Source organism: Hyperolius riggenbachi, chromosome 2 (genome assembly GCF_040937935.1).
Source record: "Hyperolius riggenbachi isolate aHypRig1 chromosome 2, aHypRig1.pri, whole genome shotgun sequence".
In the NCBI taxonomy this organism is placed as follows: Eukaryota; Metazoa; Chordata; class Amphibia; order Anura; family Hyperoliidae; genus Hyperolius; species Hyperolius riggenbachi.
In genome coordinates this window covers 123,295,807-123,318,631 of record NC_090647.1, presented here as the reverse complement: position 1 = coordinate 123,318,631, position 22,825 = coordinate 123,295,807, and the positions used below count along the sequence as shown (strand labels likewise).

The following is a 22,825-nucleotide window of genomic DNA, read 5'->3' as shown; positions in this document are numbered from 1 at the left end:
CTGCTTCCGCGATGATCTTCACATCTCCTGTGCCGACACTGCAGAGCAGGGCTCTGGGAAAATGGTGCCCGAAGCCCTGTACTGAAGACACAAATAGTCTCCAGTGCAGGGCTTCGGACGCCACCTTCCCATAGCCCTGCTTTGCCTGCCGGAAACTACTGCAGGCTGAAGTGGGCTGCGGGAAGTGAACTGTCACGCCGCAAGCCAGTTCACCACTGGGGGGGGGGGGGGGGTCCCACAAACTGGCAGGGGGGTGTGCACGCCCTCCCTCACAGCGCGCCCCAGGCCTGGTAGACCAGGCACCTCTGGACATAACTGAACTGCTTTTACAAGGTAAAGAGACCTACCTTATTCCTGCTGGTCGGGTCCTCGTATAGTAGCTAAAGCTGTGTGTAAATATGCTAGATGAAACTCAGCCAAGGTGGACCATAACAAGTCTAGCCTGCATTCAGTGACCCACAATGCTCCCCAATGTCTCTGCCAGCAATAAACCACTCCATTGGCCCCCTCCTCCCGCATAGCAACAGAACATGTCGCTAGCCTGTAGGCTAGGGATGCATCTATACAGCCTCTGCACTGCAATGTCCCCCGAGAGATCGAGCCAAACTTTAGACAGGCCCTTCCTTCCTCACATCATCTGCCTACATACAGTAATTCAGTAATGTCCCCCCCCCCCCCCCCCCCGCTTGCTATTTGTGAACACTTGCGCAATGCTTGAGACCTGAAAGAATTAATTCCGGCATATTGCATAAGGTAATGCAAGGAGCGGTTAGGCATTAGAAAGCAGTAATCCATATCCATCAAAAATAATTTAAAGCGGTTTTAGCTCAGCCTAGCATCTGAAGCCTGTACAAGGCAATCACAGTAGGAGCTTTCACAATGAGAGTTTAAATACCCTACACTGAAAGTGACTGTTGTGTGACTGCTCTGTGGGAGGGGCCAATAAATCTGAAATAAACATCATCTGCAAATTTAACATAGGATGTGGTATCCTGTAATGATGCTTATTTCAGATTTACTGGACTGGAAGTTTTAAAGATAACTTCTGTCTGTGAATGCTGCATGCTACTGCAACAGCACAAGCTTTAACTCGCCTATGATTCATTCTCCCTGTATTCTGATATGACGCAGGTTGCAAACATTTGCCAGCCAGTACCAAACAGGTTTGCTGGAGTATTTGTTTCTGAGGTGTCTTCCAGCCATAGTAAATTATCTCCATTGTCTTGTGCTCAGTAAGGCTCCTGCACCATGCCTGAGAAGTCGCACCATGGCTGGAACGTGCGGTGTGTCTACTTGGGCACGGCGCAGTGCGATTGGAGAGGCATACTTTCCATCTAATGTCTCACTTTCGGGGTAGCACACCACTGCAAATGCAACTCTTGCGGTGGTGTGACGGGACATGCCTCAACACACTGCATTTTCTTAAGTGTGATAGTCCCATAGGTCTATCACTATATCTGTGATGGGATGCGGCGGTTTTGTGTGACCCAATGCAATGGACCACCCCAAGTGTAAGGGGCCATAATGTGGCATAAACATATTCATAGTCATTCTGAGGACATCCACACCCTTTCTAGGCATTAAAAGAATCAAAAAACACTAGGAAAGTATAGGGGGCTAAAAGGCGGGCACTGTAAAAACAGCACAGGAGATTTGGGCGTGTTTATAGCGGCGCTCAGTGAGTAATTTGGGTGCCGTCACAAGATGGAGCACAAATTACTATAAAAACACTTTAATGTGGCTGGCAGCAATAGCTGTAAACCGAATTACATCTTCCCCCACTATCCATGGCGACCTGGAAGGGGAATAGTAATTAATGCAGCCAGGACTTGTGCTCCTACAGGGTAAGCCATATATCCGCTTCATCCTGCGCCCAAATAACCCAGCGGCTGATTCATATGTATGCACTAAAAGGGACTAAAGCCCTCCTAGTAATAAGTACCGCTCAGTGTAATTTTCCTTCTTGAAACAGGAGGCATTTGTTATAATTCAGCTTTGCATTGCCACAGGAAGTAGTTATGGCAAATTCTATATCTGCATTTTAAAGGGGGCTAAAGGTTCGTATACACGTCCGATAAAGATCGTTCGTTACGAACGATTCGTGACGTTTACACGATATTCAAATTAGACCGAAAAGATCGTTCTTAATGAACGATTGTGTACACACATGAACGATATAAGTATAAAGTACTGAACGACGAACGATAAAAAAATGCGTGCGCAAACGGAAGTGACGTTATGACAGGCAATAAGAACATGCGTACTACTCCACAGATAATCATTATCGGACGATCTTTGTACACACTGCAACGATTGAACGATTATCTTTCGAAAAAATCCGCCGGGTTGGATCGGTCGGATTGAACGATAACGGTCGTTATCGTCCAAAAAAACGATCGTTGGAAAATTTGGAACGCACGATTATCGGTCCGATTGTCGTTATCGTTCGTTTTCGAACGATCGTTATCGTACGTGTGTACTCAGCTTTAGATGCTTTCCTTGCATTGAAAGACATCCATGGTTATAATTACTAGGTAATGCCCAGTGGTGGTGATCCAGGGATTTTATCTGATTGCCATCTGGAGTTGGGAAGGATTTTTTTTCCTTTTGGAGCTAATTGGACCATGCTTTGTAAGGGTTTCCCTCTCGATCAACAGGGATATATGAGGGAGCAGGCTGGTGTTGTACTTTGTTTTCTGGTTGAACTCGATGGAGGTATGTCTTTTTTTTTCAACCCAAATAACTATGTAAGTGAGCAACAGTGGTTTCCCATAATGCATCATTCCTAAATATGCAAATTATCTCTTTTTTCCCCCCTTGAAGCCAGGCTTGCATCCAGAACTGCTGGTGTATAGCAAGCCTACAGGCTGAATTAACATTTTAGTAACTAATATTCTTCAGCTTTTTGGATACAGTATAAGAGCAGAAGTAGTTAATAGAACAAATATGGCTAACTTGCTGTAGCAAATTGTCAGAATTTCTTCTCATTAGCTTTAAAATGCCATAATTTGCACTGTGGTGCACTGTTGTTACTAAAAACAAAGGCGATCATCAAACCTTCCCCCGGCTTCCGTGACAACAACCCATACAACTAGTGTTAGTCATCAGGATAGGGAGTGGTTGAAATATGGCAATATGAATACGGATAATGTATGTATTATTTATGAACAGTTCCAGGGATTGCGACACTTTTGCAGTTTGTGTTTTTACTCTATTTGTCTGTGATATGTGACCTGATGAGATAGACATGTGTATGTACAGTGCCTAGCACACAAATAAGTATGCTGTGTTTTTTTTTTTTCTTTCTCTGCCTGAAAGAGTTAAATATCAGGTATGTATGTGGCTGGCTCAGTCCTGACTCAGACAGGAAGTGACTACATTGTAACGCTCACTGATAAGAAATTCCCCTTTTTCTCTTTCTTGCTCTAAGAAACCTTTTTCTGCTAGGAAATTGTTTTTTAGTTGGAATTTCTTATCAGTGAGGATCACACTGTAGTCACTTCCTGTCTGAGTCAGGACTGAGTCAGCCGCTTACATACCTGATATTTAACCACTTCACAGCTTCAGTACAGTATATAAATATACGTACCCCCGCTGCTACCACTGCTGTACGCGCTCCCGCTTATTTGTGCGCTCGTTCATGTTGCCATCTGTCCGCCAGGATATCAATTAATGGGAAAGCAAGTCCCCGTAGCAATGATCTGCGCCTTTTATGAGAAGCTGCACGATCATTCTAATAAATAAAAGTTTCCCATCCTCAGTACATTTCCTGTAAGCATACATATTTCGCTTACAGGATGCATAAAAAAAAAGACTGAGGCCATCTTGTGGCCAAATAGTAAAACTACATCTAAAAGCATTTTTTTTTTAATGCAAAGACCTGTTTTTACATTTTAAATTAACCCCTTACCTCCCACACTCCCCAATAGTTACCAACACTTATCTTTTTTGTAAAAAAAAAAAAAAAAATAAATTTACAATTATAAAAAATACATAAATAGTTTTCTTAGGGACTGAACTTTTTTTTTTTAATATGTATGTCAAGAGGGTATAATGCTGTTACTTTATAAACTATGGGCTTTTTATTAGTGATGGATGCAAAACTGAAAAAAATGCATCTTTATTTCCTGATAAAATATTGGCGCCAGACATTGTGATAGGGACATCATTTAAATGGTGTAATAACCAGTACAAATGGGCAAATAAATTACGTGGATTTTAATTACGGTAGCATGCAATATTTAAAAACTATAATGGCCGAAAACTGAAAAATAAGGCTTTTTTTCCCAATTTTTTTCTTAGTTTCCCAATAAAAAACATTTAGAATAAAATAATTATTGGCATAATGTACCACCCATAGTAAGCCTAATTAGTGATTAAAAAAAACACATTTAACACATTTCATTCTGATAAGTAGAAATAAAGTTATTGGCAAACAAATGGAAGGAGAGCTGAAAGGTGAAAATTGCTTGGATGCTGAAGGGGTAAAACCCCTCAGTTGTGAAGTGGTTAACTCTTTCAGGCAGAGAAAGAAAAAAAGGAACACAGCATAGTTATTAGTATGCTAAGCACTGTACATACCCATGTCTATCTTATCATGTCACATGTCACTTCGGATATCCTTTAACCACTTGCCGACCGCCCACAGCCCATGGGCGGCGGCAAAGTGGACGCCTAAAGGACCGCAATACGCCTTCAGGCGGCGCGTCCTTTAGGCATGCCGGGGGAGCGATCGCGTCATTGATGACGCGCGCTTCCCCCGGCAACTGGCTCCGCCCACCCGCCGTAACATCCCGCCGGCCATACGGAAGCGCCGGCGGGATGTTAACCCCGCGATCGCCGCTACAAAGTGTATAATACACTTTGTAATGTATACAAAGTGTATTATACAGGCTGCCTTCTGCCCTGGTGATCCCAGTGTCCGAGGGACCACCAGGGCAGGCTGCAGCCACCCTAGTCTGCACCCAAACACACTGATCTGCCCCCCCCCACCCACTGATCGCCCACAGCACCCCTCAGACCCCCCCCCTGCCCACCCCCCAGACCCCTGTTTGCACCCAATCACCCCCCTAATAACCCATCAATCACTCCCTGTCACTATCTGTCAACGCTATTTTTTTTTTTTATCCCCCCCCTGCCCCCTCCTGATCACCCCCCCCCACCCCTCAGATTCTCCCCAGACCCCCCCCCCCCAGACCCCCCCCCCTGTGTACTGTATGCATCTATCTTCCCTGATAACCTGTCAATCACCCGTCAATCACCCATCAATCACCCCCTGTCACTGCCACCCAACAATCAGCCCCTAACCTGCCCCTTGCGGGCAATCTGATCACCCACACCAATAGATCGCTCGCAGATCCGACATCAGATCACCTCCCAAATCCATTGTTTACATCTATTCTCTCCTCTAAACACCCACTAATTACCCATCAATCACCCATCAATCACCCCCTATCACCACCTGTCACTTTTACCTATCAGATCAGACCCTAATCTGCCCCTTGCGGGCACCCAATCACCCGCCAACACGCTCAGATTGCCCTCTGACCCCCCCTTATCAATTCGCCAGTGCATTAATTACATCTGTTCTTCCCTGTAATAACCCACTGATCACCTGTCAATCACCTGCCAATCACCTATCACCCATCAATCACCCCCTGTCACCCCCTGTCACTGCCACCCATCAATCAGCCCCTAACCTGCCCCTTGCGGGCAATCTGATCACCCACCCACACCATTAGATCGCCCGCAAACCCGCCGTCAGATTACCTCCCAAATGTATTGTTTACATCTGTTATCTTCTCTAAACACCCACTAATTACCCATCAATCACCCATCAATCACCGCCTATCACCACCTGTCACTGTTACCTATCAGATCAGACCCTAAGCTGCCCCTTGCGGGCACCCAATCACCCGCCCACACGCTCAGATTGCCCTCAGACCCCCCCCCCCCTTATCAATTCACCAGTGCATTAATTACATCTGTCCTTCCCTGTAATAACCCACTGATCACCTGTCAATCACCTGCCAATCACCTATCACCCATCAATCACCCCCTGTCACTGCCACCCAACAATCAGCCCCTAACCCGCCCTTGCGGGCAAACTGATCACCCACCCACACCAATAGATCGCCCGCAGATCCGACATCAGATCACCACCCAAGCGCAGTGTTTCCATCTATTCTCTCCTCTAAACACCCACTAATTACCCATCAATCACCCCCTATCACCACCTGTCACTGTTACCCATCAGATCAGACCCTAATCTGCCCCTTGCGGGCACCCAATCACCCGCCTACACGCTCAGATTGCCCTCAGACCCCCCCTTATCAATTCGCCAGGGCATTATTTACATCTGTCCTTCCCTGTAATAACCCACTGATCACCTGTCAATCACCTATCAATCACCCATCAATCACCCCCTGTCACTGCCACCCATCAATCACCCGCTGTCACTGCCACCCATCAATCAGCCCCTAACCTGCCCCTTGCGGGCAATCTGATCACCCACCCACACCAATAGATCGCCCGCAGATCCGACGTCCGATCACCTCCCAAGTGCAGTGTTCACATCTGTTCTCTACCCTAAACACCCACTAATTACCCATCAATCACCCCCTGTCACTGCTACCTATCAGATTAGACCCCTATCTGCCCCTAGGGCACTCAATCACCCGCCCACACCCTCAGAATGCCCTCAGACCCCAGCCCTGATCACCTCGCCAGTGCATTGCTTGCATCTATTCCCCCCTCTAATCACACCTTGAGACACCCATCAATCACCTCCTGTCACCCCCTAGCACACCTACCCATCAGATCAGGCCCTAATTTGCCCCGTGTGGGCTCCTGATCACTCGGCCAAACCCTCAGATCCCCCTCAGACCCCCTTCCGATCACCTCCCCAGTGCATTGATTGCATCTATTTTCCCCTCTAACCACCCCCTGAGACACCCATCAATCACCTCCTGTCACCCCCCTAGCACTCCTATCCATCAGATCAGGCCCAATACAACCTGTCATCTAAAAGGCCACCCTGCTTATGACCGGTTCCACAAAATTCGCCCCCTCATAGACCACCTGTCATCATAATTTGCAGATGCTTATACCCCTGAACAGTCATTTTGAGACATTTGGTTTCCAGACTACTCACGGTTTTGGGCCCGTAAAATGCCAGGGCGGTATAGGAACCCCACAAGTGACCCCATTTTAGAAAAAAAGACACCCCAAGGTATTCTGTTAGGTGTATGACGAGTTCATAGAAGATTTTATTTTTTGTCAAAAGTTAGCGGAAATTGATTTTTATTGGGTTTTTTTCACAAAGTGTCATTTTTCACTAACTTGTGACAAAAAATAAAATCTTCTATGAACTCGCCATACACCTAACGGAATACCTTGGGGTGTCTTCTTTCTAAAATGGGGTCACTTGTGGGGTTCCTATACTGCCCTGGCATTTTAGGGGCCCTAAACCGCGAGGAGTAGTCTAGAAAACAAATGCCTCAAAATGACCCGTGAATAGGACGTTGGGCCCCTTAGCGCACCTAGGCTGCAAAAAAGTGTCACACATGTGGTACCGCCGTACTCAGGAAAAGTAGTATAATGTGTTTTGGGGTGTATTTTTACACATACCCATGCTGGGTGGGAGAAATTTCTATGTAAATGGTCAATTGTGTGTAAAACAAATCAAACAATTGTCATTTACAGAGATATTTCTCCCACTTAGCATGGGTATGTGTAAAAATACACCCCAAAACACATTATACTACTTCTCCTGAGTACGGCGGTACCACATGTGTGGCACTTTTTTACACCCTAAGTACGCTAAGGGGCCCAAAGTCCAATGAGTACCTTTAGGATTTCACAGGTCATTTTGCGACATTTGGTTTCAAGACTACTCCTCACGGTTTAGGGCCCCTAAAATGCCAGGGCAGTATAGTAACCCCACAAATGACCCCATTCTAGAAAGAAGACACCCAAAGGTATTCCGTTAGGAGTATGGTGAGTTCATAGAAGATTTTATTTTTTGTCAAAAGTTAGCGGAAAATTGATTTTTATTGTTTTTTTCACAAAGTGTCATTTTCCACTAACTTTTGACAAAAAATAAAATTTTCTATGAACTCACCATACTCCTAACGGAATACCTTGGGGTGTCTTCTTTCTAAAATGGGGTCATTTGTGGGGTTCCTATACTGAACTGGCATTTTAGGGGCCCTAAACCGTGAGGAGTAGTCTGGAAATCAAATTTCGCAAAATGACCTGTGAAATCCTAAAGGTACTCATTGGACTTTGGGCCCTTTAGCGCAGTTAGGGTGCAAAAAAGTGCCACACATGTGGTATTGCCATACTCGGGAGAAGTAGTACAATGTGTTTTGGGGTGTATTTTTACACATACCCATGCTGGGTGGGAGAAATACCTCTGTAAATGACAATCTTTTGATTTTTTTACACACAATTGTCCATTTACAGAGTTATTTCTCCCACCCAGCATGGGTATGTGTAAAAATACACCCCAAAACACATTGTACTACTTCTCCCGAGTACGGCGATACCACATGTGTGGCACTTTTTTGCACCCTAACTGCGCTAAAGGGCCCAAAGTCCAATGAGTACCTTTAGGATTTCACAGGTCATTTTGCGGAATTTGATTTCCAGACTACTCCTCACGGTTTAGGGCCCCTAAAATGCCAGGGCAGTATAGGAACCCCACAAATGACCCCATTTTAGAAAGAAGACACCCCAAGGTATTCCATTAGTAGTATGGTGAGTTTATAGAAGATTTTATTTTTTGTCACAAGTTAGTGGAAAATGACACTTTGTGAAAAAAACAATAAAAATCAATTTTCCGCTAACTTTTGACAAAAAATAAAATCTTCTATGAACTCACCATACTCCTAACGGAATACCTTGGGGTGTCTTCTTTCTAAAATGGGGTCATTTGTGGGGTTCCTATACTGCCCTGGCATTTTAGGGGCCCTAAACCGTGAGGAGTAGTCTGGAAATCAAATTCCGCAAAATGACTTGTGAAATCCTAAAGGTACTCATTGGACTTTGGGCCCTTTAGCGCAGTTAGGGTGCAAAAAAGTGCCACACATGTGGTATCGCCGTACTCGGGAGAAGTAGTACAATGTGTTTTGGGGTGTATTTTTACACATACCCATGCTGGGTGGGAGAAATAACTCTGTAAATGGACAATTGTGTGTAAAAAAATGAAAAAATTGTCATTTACAGAGATATTTCTCCCACCCAGCATGGGTATGTGTAAAAATACACCCCAAAACACATTCTACTACTTCTCTTGAGTACGGCAATACCACATGTGTGGCACTTTTTTGCAGCCTAACTGCGCTAAGGGGCCCAAAGTCCAATGAGCACCTTTAGGCTTTACAGGGGTGCTTACAAATTAGCACCCCCCAAAATGCGAGGACAGTAAACACACCCCACAAATGACCCCATTTTGGAAAGTAGACACTTCAAGGTATTCAGAGAGGGGCATGGTGAGTCCGTGGCAGATTTCATTTTTTTTTGTCGCAAGTTAGAAGAAATGGATTCTTTTTTTTTTTCTTTTTTTTTGTCACAAAGTGTCATTTTCCGCTTACTTGTGACAAAAAATAATATCTTCTATGAACTCACTATGCCTCTCAGTGAATACTTTGGGATGTCTTCTTTCCAAAATGGGGTCATTTGGGGGGTATTTATACTATCCTGGAATTCTAGCCCCTCATGAAACATGACAGGGGGTCAGAAAAGTCATAGATGCTTGAAAATGGCAAAATTCACTTTTTGCACCATAGTTTGTAAACGCTATAACTTTTACCCAAACCAATAAATATACACTGAATGTTTTTTTTTTTATCAAAAACATGTTTGTCCACATTTTTCGCGCTGCATGTATACAGAAATTTTACTTTATTTGAAAATTGTCAGCACAGAAAGTTAAAAAAATCATTTTTTTGCCAAAATTCATGTCTTTTTTGATGAATATAATAAAAAGTAAAAATCGCAGGAGCAATCAAATAGCACCAAAAGAAAGCTTTATTAGTGACAAGAAAAGGAGCCAAAATTCATTTAGGTGGTAGGTTGTATGAGCGAGCAATAAACCGTGAAAGCTGCAGTGGTCTGAATGGAAAAAAAGTGGCCGGTCCTTAAGGGGTAGAAAGACTGTGGTCCTCAAGTGGTTAATTGTGTCTGATATTTATGGGTGAGTGGAAAAAACATTATGGGCCCGATCCAATTCACTTTTTCTCCTAAATTTTCTCCTAGATATTTTCATACCTTATCGATAATATGCCTTTTACTTCCAATAAAGTTTTATTGAGAAAAACAACATATCCATCAGCAAAATATACATTTTACTACATTTCTATATGACAGGTACAACAGGAATAATATAGCACAGTAGTAACAGCGACAACAGTTTCACTTTGCATACTTATTGCTGGAGAAAAGTATGGAACTAAAGTTCACAATATGCTAGGCTACTCTAGTAGTAGATTACGGATCAGACAAAGTAGCCTGTTAACAGTGTGACTAGTTTAAACAAATCCAAACGAGTCTAAAATATGAAGTAGAGAAAACAAAACAGAGAAAAAATAAAAGAAACAAAGTACAAACAAGGAGTACCCGTGTCGACCTAGAAGTAATGATATGAAAATAAATATGGTTTAGGAAAACCATGATCGTATTGTTATGTTGGCAAGGAGAACCTCTCCTCCCCTCCCCTGCTTCTCCTATCCCTTTTTTATTTTTATTTTTCTATTTTTTTTAATATATCCCCTTTTAGTATATTAGAATAAAGTGAGAGTCTCCTGGGCATCCGCGGAGGAGGTAGCCTGGATCCATGGCAACCAGATTTGTTCAAACTGGTGCGCCCTGTCCAGCAGATTAGCTTTAATCTATTCATTTAGCATTGTGGGGTGGATACGGCTAATGGCACAGCTAAAAGATAGGTTTTTCTGTTGCCACTGGGATGCTATGTAGGTTTTTACAGTATTCATAATATGCTGAGTCAATTTATGATGAGTATGTGAGACTGCATCTGGCTGTAGGCTTAAAACACAAACCGCCGGGTCTACTGTTAATTGAATAGGTAAAATTGAATTAATCTTGCGGATTATTCTATTCCAAAGTGCGGCTACAACTGGACAGGACCACCAAGTATGATACATAGAACCGAGGACTGAACATGCCCTGAAACATAGATTTGATTTGTCATGGCAGATCTGGTGGAGTCGCTCAGGCACTAAGTAGGATCTATGAAGAACACGGATCGAGGACTCCATATGTGTTACACATAAGCTGCCCCTTGAGAGAGTTTCAAAGCATTGCATCCACTGATTATTATCTAGAATAGTACTCATGTCAGCTTCCCAGTCAAGCTGGTATTGGAGTTTTAAATCTGGAGGACCAGCGTTTAAGAGGGAGTAGAGCAGGGATAAAGTCCCCCTACGTAGAGGATCATTCAGGCAAAGAGCCTCGAGGTTAGTGCTTCTAAATTCCTGACCCACTTTAGCCATGGATAATATGTAGTGCTGAATTTGGTGTAGTCTGAAAACCTCACAGGTAGGGACATTGAATTTATCTATTAATGTTTGCTTTGCACTTACTTTATCATGAATCAGAGTATGTTTAACAACTGTAAAGCTGGCCATACACTGGCCCGATTTGCGGCCGTTTCGACAGCAGATTCGATCACTGGGATCGAATCTGCTGGCAATCGTTCACGCTAAACGCACCCGCCGATCCGATTTCCTCCTGAAATTCTATCGGTCCGTCGATCACGCCGTGCGGAAAAATACCGTCGATCGCCCGTGGGTAGGGAGCGCGTCGCTAGCGGCGGCCGATCCGATCAGGTATACATTACCTGACGCTGGCTCCCGGGCATCTTATCCGCGCTGCACGGCTCTGTTCCTGCTTCCATCCCAGCGTACATTAACTTCCTGTGTCACTGCAGTGACCAGGAAGTTCAAACAGAGGGCGCTGTATTTGAACTTCCTGGTCACGGAGTGACACAGTGTACGCTGGGATGCGGTGCGGGGTGCAGCGCGGAGAAGAGGACCCGGAGCCAGCTTTAGGTAATGCATACGGGGGGGGGGGGGGGGGGGGGGGAGACAGGCGGCAGGAGCAGCTCAACAGATTGAAACCGATTCACAATCTGTTTGCAGTAAAGGCAGCCATACGATCCCTCTCTGATCAGATTCGATCAGATAGGGATCTGTCAGCTGGTCGATCTAATGGCAAATCGACTAGTGTATGGCTACCTTAAGGTTATTCAGAGACCACCAACTGAAAGCCTTGAGATTTTGACCTGCCAGGAAGTCAGGATTGCCCAGGAGCTCTGTTAATTTTGATGGTTGGAATTACAGTTTGTACTTAAAGCGTACTTTTCTCCAAAGGAGGAGTGAGTGGTGAGTAAAGTGGGAGAGGGATCTAATTGTGCTGTATTGTTGGCACTGGGCCCATAGCATACCTTTCCAGCTTAAGGGATGAAGTAGATGATTTTCTAGAGTCACCCATTTAGGGGTATGGACACCTGCCTAAAGTATAGGGATAAAAGCCAGTTGGGCAGCAAGGTAGTATTTATATAGATTGGGTACTGACAGCCCCCCTTCACTCTTATGTAATAGCATGGTTTGGCGTTGTATCCTAGGCTTTTTTCGTGACCATATAAAAGCAAAAATCTACTTTTGGAGGGGTTCCAATTCTTTTTTAGTGATAGGGATAGGTAAGGTGCGGAAATAATATAATATTTTAGGAAGGAGAGTCATTTTTATTGCTGTGATACGACCTGCCCATGATATAGGATGATTCATCCAAGATAGTATAAGCTGCTGAAGCGTTTTAAGCAATGGCCTATAATTCCAATGGTAAAGTTGGGATGGATCTGAGGTTATCTTTACCCCTAGGTATTTAAGATAATGCGGTTGATAGGTAAGTTTAAATATACCAGAGATATATGCTCCCATGCCCTGTGGAAAGTTACTAAACATAGCATCCGACTTATCCAGGTTTAACTTAAGCCCGGATAGGTTTTCAAATTTTTTGAGTTCTAGTAGTAGATTTGGGATGGAAAGTGCAGGGTTTGTCAGTGTGAAAAGGACATCGTCCGCAAACATACTCAGTTTATATTCCCTTCCTTCTATTTTGTAGCCTTGGATATTAGAATTTGCTCGAATTGCAGCTGCCAGCGGCTCCATAACGAGAGCGAAAATTGCTGGAGAGAGGGGACATCCTTGACGTGTCCCTCTGTGAATCAGGATTGGACTTAGTGAGGAGGATGGTAGTTTAAGGTATGCTTTAGGGGTAGAGTATAGTTGTTTAATAATATGCATAAAGGGACAACGGAGACCGGCTCGAGTCAGGACATTTAACATATAAGGCCAGGAGATGGTGTCAAAGGCCTTTTCAATATCCAAGGCCAGTGACACCACCTGTTGTCCCGACTGCGCTGCATGCTGGAGTACGTTCAGAGTTTTGCGGACGTTGTCTGAGGCTTGACGATGGGGCACAAATCCAACCTGGTCCTGATAATATGCCTTTTAAGCCCACAGACGAGAAAACACTCAGAATCGTTTTGAGAGTACTTTTTCACCAACGTATTGGTACTTTTTCAGTTGAAGAGTGCTGAAAAGTTATTTTAAATGGAAGATTAAATATTATCTCCTAGGAGAAAACTTAGGGGAAAAAGTGAATTGGATTGGCCCATATAAGTTTTAACCTTACATATGTGAGGCTGGGCGTATCACTGGCCTTCTTTCAGTCTCAATACCCCCTCTGCAGTCTTTGCCTTATGTGGGGCATCCTCGCTCAGCCGAGAGAGGACCGCTTACATTGTCTCAGCACTCGCTTGCGCCTCGGGCTTTAAGTGCTCAAGGTATTGTGACTGAGGCCTGGAAGGCAGAAATACCTCTAGAAACACACAAGGCAGGTACAGACGGGCAGGATAATGGACAGCCCGGGTCAGTAACGAGAGATCAGATAGTAAGGTACAAAAACGTAATCCTTAGCAAGTCCAGTAACAGGCCTGGGCCCATATGCAATTCACTTTTTTACCTGGATTTTCTCCTCGGTGATATTTTCACAACTTGTCATAACATGCTTTATAAACCAACAGCAAGCAAGAAAATTCTCAGAATAAAATTGATAGTACTTTCTCACCAACTTTTGAGTACTTTTTAAATTGTAAAATGCTGAAAAGTTATTTTAAACAGAAGATAAAAATTTTCTCCTAGGAGATAACTCAGGTGAAAAAGCTAATTGCATATGGGCCCAGGTGTCCTACACGGGAGGTCAGATAATCACAGTACTAGGGAATAGACTGGAGTAGGTCAATACAGATACAGGGTTGGTCCAGGTGGCAATCCAATAACACAGTCCAAAGATCAGGGAAAAGGTCGTACACAGATAATCCACAGAAATAACACCCAGCAACGTACAGTAGAACAAGGCAAATATTCTCTATCATGGGCAAGGAAACATAGGCTGAGACAAACTTATAAATGATCTACTAATCATTGGATCCAGTGAGCCCAGTAGCCATTGGTTGCTTTTAGTAACAATCCAATCTAATAGCTGCTGCAGTACCCGTCTGAACAAATAAGTGGAGCGTACCCCCTTCTATAGGAAGGCTCTGCCATGCACGTCCTTTTGTCCTGTGAAAGACTTCAGGTCCGCTTTAAGCTGTCATCTCAGCATTGTACAGTGAATTGTAACAGTAGACTACCAGTAGATGTTAGTATATAGATGATAGTAGTGAAAGCTGCCATATTGCATTATAATGTACCGGTAATATCTAGAAAAATTTTGACTGGCCCCCAGAAAATTGTATGAGTTTAAAAGACGACACAATGGCCCATATGTAATTCACTTTTTCTCCTTAGCTTTTTTTCTAAGTGATATTTTCGTAATTGTCAATAAAATGCCCTTTAAAGTGATACTGAAGCGAATTACCTTATGATATAATGATTTGCATGTGTAGTAGGGACAATTAAAAGAACATTAGTAGGAAAGAAAAGATATTTTCATATACATATTTACATATACATATATACATATATATATATATATATATATATATATATATATATATATATATATATATATATATATATATATATCGTATTTCGCGCCGTATAAGGCCCGGTTCACATTAGCGGTGGCCGTCCGGAATCGCCGTGCCGGAGCCGGACCGCTTTCAGAACGGACGGAACGGACGCACGGCATGGCAATGAAAGCCTATGCGTCCGTTCACATGCGTCCGTTCTGCCGGAGCCGGACCGGATCCGGGCCGGATCCGGACTCCGGCGTCCGTTCCAACATGCGCTATTTTTTGGTCCGGCTCCTCCGGCAGCCGTATCCGGAGCGGAGCCGGACTGCACCATCCGGCCAATACAAAGCAATGAGAGCCGGAGAGCGCACAACACACTGGCTACAAAAACCGGACGTTCTACCCCACTTCCTATGCATTTTGGATGGGGACCACATGGGCCCAGCGAAGAGTGGGGCAGCAGCGATTTCATGCTGGAGCTCTTTTTGCCAGCAACATGTCTGATATGTCTGAAGGAGGCGAACAACAGAGAGAATTCCCAGGTTTACGAGTAAAAAATGCCTGGATCCATGGTCCCAACTGCAGTCTCTGTATCCACGGATGGTCTCCACACGTCCACCTGTCTCCAACAATGACCCCAGACCCTTCTGCTGACCTCCCAGACCCCAGGTAATTAAAAGGATGTTATCTCCTTAAGAAACCGGATCCGGACCGCAACCGTGTTCACACCGCACGGAAACCGGATGCAAACGGACCGGATCCGGACCGGATCCGGATAGGAACCGTACGGATCAGGTCCGGTCCGTATACGGTGCGGTCCGGACATCCGGTGCGGTTTTTACTAAACCGCAAGTGTGAACGGGGCCTTAGACGCTCCGGAATATAAGACGCACCCAGGTTTAGAGGGCAAAAAACAGGGAAAAAAAATAAACTAAACCTGGTGCGTCCATATTTCAGGAGTGTCCTGTACATGCCCTCCCTCAAATGCTGTCCTCCTGTGTACCTCATGTGCCCTCTTATCTCACCCTGTCTACCTAAAGTGTCCTCTGGTCTCCTCCCTGTGTCCTCTGGTCTCCTCCCTGTGTCCTCTGGTCTCCTCCCTGTGTTCTCTGGTCTCCTCCTTGTGTCCTCTGGTCTCCTTCCCTGTGCCCTCTGGTCCCCCCCCCCCTGTGATCTGTGGTTGCCCCCCTGTGCCCTGTGGTCTCCCCTTGTGCCCTGTGGTTGCCCTCCTGTGTCCTCTGGTCCCCCCTGTGCCCTGTGGTTGCCCCCCTGTGTCCTCTTGTCCCCCCTGTACCCTGTGGTCCCCCCTGTGTCCTCTGGTCCCCCCTGTGGTCACCCTCCTGTGTCCTCTGGTCCCCCCTGTACCCTGTGGTCCCCTCTGTGGTCACCCTCCTGTGTCCTCTTGTCCCCCCCCCCTGTACCCTGTGGTCCCCCCTGTGTCCTCTGGTCCCCATGTGGTCGCCCTCCTGTGTCCTCTTGTCCTCCCCCCTGTACCCTGTGGTTCCATCTGTGTCCTCTGGTCCCCCATGTGGTCGCCCTCCTGTGTCCTCTTGTCCCCCCCCCCCCCACCCTGTACCCCCCCCCTGTGTCCTCTGGTCCCCCATGTGGTCGCCCTCCTGTGTCTTGTAGTCCCCCCCTGTACCCTGTGGTGTCCTCTGGTCCCCCATGTGGTCGCTCTCCTGTGTCCTATTGTCCCCCCCCCCCTGTGCCCTGTGGTCCCCCTGTGTCCTCTGGTCCCCCATGTGGTTGCCCTCCTTTGTCCTCTTGTTTCCCCCCCCCCCCCAGCGTCCTCATGTGTCCCCGCTGGCCTTGCCTGCCCCCCCCCCCCGCTTCTGTCTCCGGGTCCCCGTGCAGTTTAGCGGCAGCAGCTTACCGCCTCCATCTTGCCCGCGGCGATTGAGGACATCCGGCTTCAGTGTGCGGCTTCCTCTAGTGCCGGCTTCTAATGACGCGTCATTGATGACGCGTCATTAGAAGCCAGCACTAGAGGAAGCCGCACACTGAAGCCGGATGTCTTCAATCGCCGCGGGCAAGATGGAGGAGGTAAGCTTCTGCCGCTAAGCTGCACGGGGACCCGGAGTATGCGGGGGGGCCGGAGACATAAGCAGGGGGCAGGTCAGGCCAGCGGGGACACATGAGAACGCTGGGGGGGCATATGGAAGTCGGGGATTCCCTGCCTTTGCCGTATAAGACGCAGGGACTTTTCCTCCCCACTTTTTGGGGAGAAAAAGTGTGTCTTATACGCCGAAAAGTACGATATATATATATATATTTATAACACTGCATCATTCTTTAATATTTGCAGTTTTCAAACTACACTCTGCATTTAACCACTTGAGGACCACAGGTTTACACCCCCCCTAGTGACCAGGTGATTTTTCACAAATCAGCACACTGCAGCTTTAACATAATATTGCTCGGTCATACAACTTACCACCCACATTAATTTTACCTCCTTTTCTTGTCACTAGGAGGCCTTTCCTTTGGTGGTCTCTGATCGCTGCTGCGAACGTTCGTTTTTCTTTTTTATTTAGAAAAAAAAAAGTAGTTTTTTTTAATCATGTTAGTCCCACTCCCCCCCCCCCCCCCCCCCTCTAAATTTGCCCTGGACGGCGATCCGTCCACTTCCTCTCCTCTTAGGCCATCAGCCTATGAGAGGGCATAGATTGTGAGCTGCTCGGAGGGAGAGCTATGTGTGCTAGATTGCAGCGCTGTACAGATGTTAACAAAGGTTCTTTTTTTTTTTTTTTTTTTTTTAATTATATAAAGAGCTTTATTATATAATAAGGCAAATATAACAACAAGCTGGAGAAGCTAAAATAGCAAAACATATACAGAAGGAAGATAAAAACAAACGTGGATAAACATCCTACACGTATATATGTTGAAGAGCAAAATTCCGATGTCCATACCGTTCAACCTAGGAAATGGGGCACAAAAGTGCCTCCTACTGAGATCCTAGGGATCAGTCCAATCTAATAAGTTCCATAGTACATTGCTCTTCTTGACTGAAAGGAAAATCCTAACCTAGAACTAACCCCAAAATAAAATCAAAGGAAAAAAAAAAAGGTTCTTTTATTGTTTCTTCTCAATAGCTTGCCAGCTGAGATCGCGGGCTGGCAAGCTGATCTCTGTAGGGAAGGATCGCGCATGTGCGCATGCGCGTGTTCCCTGCTAATCCCCGTCCACCGCTCTTGACGCCAATCGGCGTTAGGTGGTCCGGGCTGACACCCTCCCACCGCCAATGGGCGTTAGGCGGTCGGGAGGGGGTTAAACTATGAAACAGAGCAGAACTAATGACCCTTTGAACTTCCTTGCTGTAAAATCTTATGTGAAGTTGTATTTCACTGTTGTATTTCACTGTTCTTTGTGTAAGTGCTTCAGAAAATAGCACTGCTTTCCGACTAAATTAGTTGAGGAGCTCAGAGAAACTCTCTTGCGTAGATAGCAAGTGAAGTTTCTTATCTCCTCCTGTACTGGAAACAATATGAACTGTTCTTTGCTACTAATGTTCTACTTCTTAGCTAAATACGGATTCCATTTACTGGCAAATGTATGTTATTCACTGAAGTTACATTCAGTACAGTGCTGCCCATAATTATTCATACCTCTGGCAAATTTTGACTTAGTTACCATATATGCTCGTGTATAGGCCACATTTTTTAGGCCAAAAAAGTGGCCCAAAATTGGGGGTCTCGGCTTATACACGAGTCAAGTCTAAGGTACCCCTCTGTGCCACCAGATTTCAATGCGGAAAACCTTTGATGTGGCCTCCGTGTCCCCTGTCTGGGTAAGGATACCTTTATAGTGTCTCCCCCGTCCCCACCACTGTGTAGCAAATTGTGCCAACCTCTGTGCCCCCCCCCCCTCCTCCCCATATATGCAGGGTGCTGTAGACAGATATGTCCATTAGTGCTGCCCCTCTTCGCTGTGTAACAAACTGTGCCGACCTCTGTGTGTGTGTGTGTGTGTGTGTGTGTGTGTGTGTGTGTGTGTGTGTCCGGTGTATGCAGATCGATGCAGGCAGATATGTCCCTGAGTGCCGCCACTCTAGCAAATTGCGCCAACCTCTGTATCCCCTGGTATATGAAGTGTGCATATACTGGGAGGAGAGGGACCGAGGTCAGCACATTTTGCTACAGAGTGGCAGGGAAACATTATAAAGGCGCCGTGGGTCAGCAAGTGAGACACCTACTGCTCTGCATATCCCTACGGGGGACACATCAAAGGTTTGTCACATTTAAATTTGGTGGCAAATATCGCTCTACGATGTCTACCATCTATGGTGGAGGGACACACAATCTGTCTGTCTGTATAACAACATGTTTCCCTGTCAAATAAGAAGGAAGCTGGGCACCATTCACATGGCTTTATTTCCACATGTGGGCATACCAATGTTTGTGTATAACACACTGCTATGCTTGAATGTTTGTATGCCACTTTGATGCAACCCATGTAGAAATAAAGCCATTTGTATGGTGCTCAGATTCCTGCTGCTTTGGGATTTGCAGGTGCACTGCTATTAAAGAGACACTGAAGCGAAAAAAAATATATGATATAATGAATTGGTTGTGTACTATGAATAATTACTAGAAGATTAGCAGCAAAGAAAATATTCTCATATTTTTATTTTCAGGTATATAGTGTTTTTTCTAACATTGCATCATTCTCTAATATGTGCAAATTACACAACACTCAGCATTCAAAATGATTCTTTCAGAGCAGTCTGTGAACTAATGACCTCTCCTCTGCCAGAGGAAAAGTAAATAGTTCACTAACAGTTGAGATAATAAAAGTCAGAAAACAGCCCTCTCCACGACTTTGAAAGTCGTAGAGATAATGGCTTTTTTGTATAGAGATAACAACTAGAGTTTCTTAACTCTTCCTGTACTGGAAACAATTAGACTGATGTATCTGATCTTAATGTTTTATTTCTTAGCTGTACTACACATACAAATCATAATATCATAGTTTTTTTTTCGCTTCAGTATCTCTTTAAGGCCAAAGGTTACATAGTAAGTTAAAATAGAACTGCCCTCTCTAATTAGCTGTGATACTTATTTTTCCGGTGCACAGATCATTATCTAGTACATTAGTAAACCCCAATAACCATTAGGGAAGGCAGGACCAACATAACCTCCTAGCATAGACGTAACTCAATGGACCGCCACTCACTTACTATAAACGTCTCTTTATTGTATCAAAAGGTTTAAAACAGCTGAAACCCCCCAATACCCCACCCATTAAAATCCCCAAACCCCGCACTGGAACAATCAAAGGAGCACTCCTTGACACTGCCATACACATTCATACCACACTCATCAAAGATGGATTTGGCCAATACGGATCTGAAGGATGAAGTGAGGCTTAATGCAATTACTTCAGTCCAAAAACAGCAGGTAGTTATGTTCTAGATCACTCCGGAGCATATGCAACCTTGTGTCTGACAAATTGCAGCTTCTAAACATAGTCCAGGGCCCAGTCTTCTATAACTGTGATGGCCTTTGGGCACATATATTCTGCATATTAATTTGACAAGCTACTCCTTGGTGTATCAGAGCAAATGTCCCGGTTCAAAGCATCATTACATGAACACTTACACTGGCTATCCACTCAGCTGGGTGACGTCTGCCACCTCCCCGTCTAGCATTTAAGTGTTACCTTCTCTCCGCCCGACGGGTTGTGCTCCATGCTTCTCACTGCGGCGTCCCGCCGTGTACAGGTACCTGTTTCAGCTTTCCAACTCCCCGGTTGTAAGTATGACTCTCATCCCTCCGTATCTAATTAGCTGACCAGGCCCTGGGGCATTCCCTGACCTCGGCTTATATGCGAGTCGATCATTTCTTCCTGGTCTCGCAGGTAAATGTTGGTGGGTCGGCTGATATGTGAGTCGGCTTATACACAAGCATATACAGTACTTTTATTCAACCACCAAGTAATTTTTTGATGGGAAATGACATAGGTGTCTGCCAAAAGATATTAAGACGATGTACAAGAGGCATTATTGTGGGAAAAAAAACTTTCTCAGCTTTAATTTACATTTGAACAAAAAGTGTCCAGTCCAAAATGATTCATACCCTTAGCAATAGAATTGGGTATTACAGCAATAAAACGCTTACTATAATTGCAGACCAGCTTTTTGAATGTTTCCACAGGTATTTTTGCCCATTCATCTTTAGCAATGAGATCCAAATCTTTCAGGTTGTAGGGTCTTCTTCCACAGTACGGAACATCTTGTATTTTCTAATAATACTTTGCACTTTAGCCACTGGAACTTGAAAACATTTAGAAATGGCCTTGTAGCCCTTTCCTGACTTGTGAGCAGTCGCAATGCGCAGCCGCAGGTCCTCGCTGAGCTCCTTTGTCTTAGCCATGACTGTCCACAAACTAACTGCAGAGAGCTGCTGTTTTTCACCTGTTGAGTTGATTAAAACAGCTGTTCCCAATTAATCAGGGTAATTAGCAAGCTTTAGAACAGCTTGGACTATTTGGAATGGTATAGAACTCTGCATTTTCCCACAGACTGTGATAGTTTGTGAAGGGTATGAATAATTTTGGACTGGACACTTTTTGTTTAAATGTAAATAAAAGCTGAGAAATGTTTTTTTTCCCACAATAATGCCTCTTGTACATTGTTTTATCTATTGGAGACAACTCTGTAATTTCCGGTTAAAAAATTACTTGCTGGTTGAATAAAAGTAGAAAAGGTGGTCACTGTGGGGATACCACGGTCACCTGTATGACAAGGAGAGACCAGGAGCCAAATGGTGCAGTATTGTGGGGTGTTAGATGTTAGATTGTAGTACAAGAGTATTTATACTCACAACGGTGGGTTGCAGTCCCTGCAACCACCGTGTATCGTGGTCCCTGCTCGGTATTCCAGATCTTACTGGAACCGGATGATCGCACTCCTGGTTGGTCCTTCTTGGTTGTAGAAAACACCACAACCGAAAGGTGAACACCTCCAAAGGAGATGTAATGTATAGTACTGGGGGTGGCACCCAAAAATAGGTAATGTAATGAAACAAAAATATGGTGAAGGGAGGGTGTCTTTACCACTCCAGATGGAAGAACCCAAACCACAGGGTTAATGTAAAAAGATTAAATTATTTATTCAGCACGATTAAAAGAACAACGCGTTTCACGGGTCTCAGCCCGCTTCTTCAGGTCAATACACGGGCCTTTAAAATATGGTCAAAAGCATGGACGCCAGAAATAATTTTTTTTTTCATTTCTGGTGTCCATGCTTGTGACCATATTTTAATTGTTCAGTAGTTTAATTGTTCAGTAAATAGACCCAAATTGCTCCTCCATGGTGGAGTTAATTTACATGCTTGGAGAATGTTTGATTCCTGTCAAGGACGCAGTACTGTATGCCGCACTGTGGTGTTTCTGAACATCGTGCAGATTACACAACAAGGAACTAAACGTGACCATAATCCTAACAAAACATACTTGATGTGAAATAAAACAACAATAGGCTGCTTAGCTCAGCCCATTAGCTAGCACACACAAAGAATTATACAAATGAATATGTAAAGAGATGAAGGAAAATATGTTGCATAAACCTATTGTCATGCATATGACGAAAAAGGTAGGAAGTGGAAATGTTGAAGGTTAGTTTTATGTATGTGCAAAAGCTACATATGTGGTTGGTGTGCAGAAAGTAAAGTGTTTCTTATGCTAGGTACACACACTGCAATTTTCTGACAGATTTACTGTCCGATCCACTATTTCCAACATTTCCGATCGATTTTCCACAGAGGTGAACGTAAATTCGAT

The 22,825-nt window shown here is 44.6% G+C and overlaps 1 protein-coding gene across 7 annotated transcripts in view; it reads left to right on the top strand.

Annotated features, from left to right (window-relative positions):
- Window positions 1-22,825, top strand: part of LOC137545747 (vitamin D3 receptor-like) — a 310,410-nt gene that overhangs the window by 134,273 nt on the left and 153,312 nt on the right. The window contains exon 1 of one of the 7 annotated variants that reach the window (XM_068267325.1): window positions 13,268-13,286. The exons of the other annotated variants lie outside the window; for them this stretch is intronic. The gene's annotated coding sequence lies outside the window, so the exon portion shown is untranslated. Of the gene's footprint in view, window positions 1-13,267; window positions 13,287-22,825 lie in introns of those variants that run through there. 7 annotated transcript variants of the gene reach the window in all.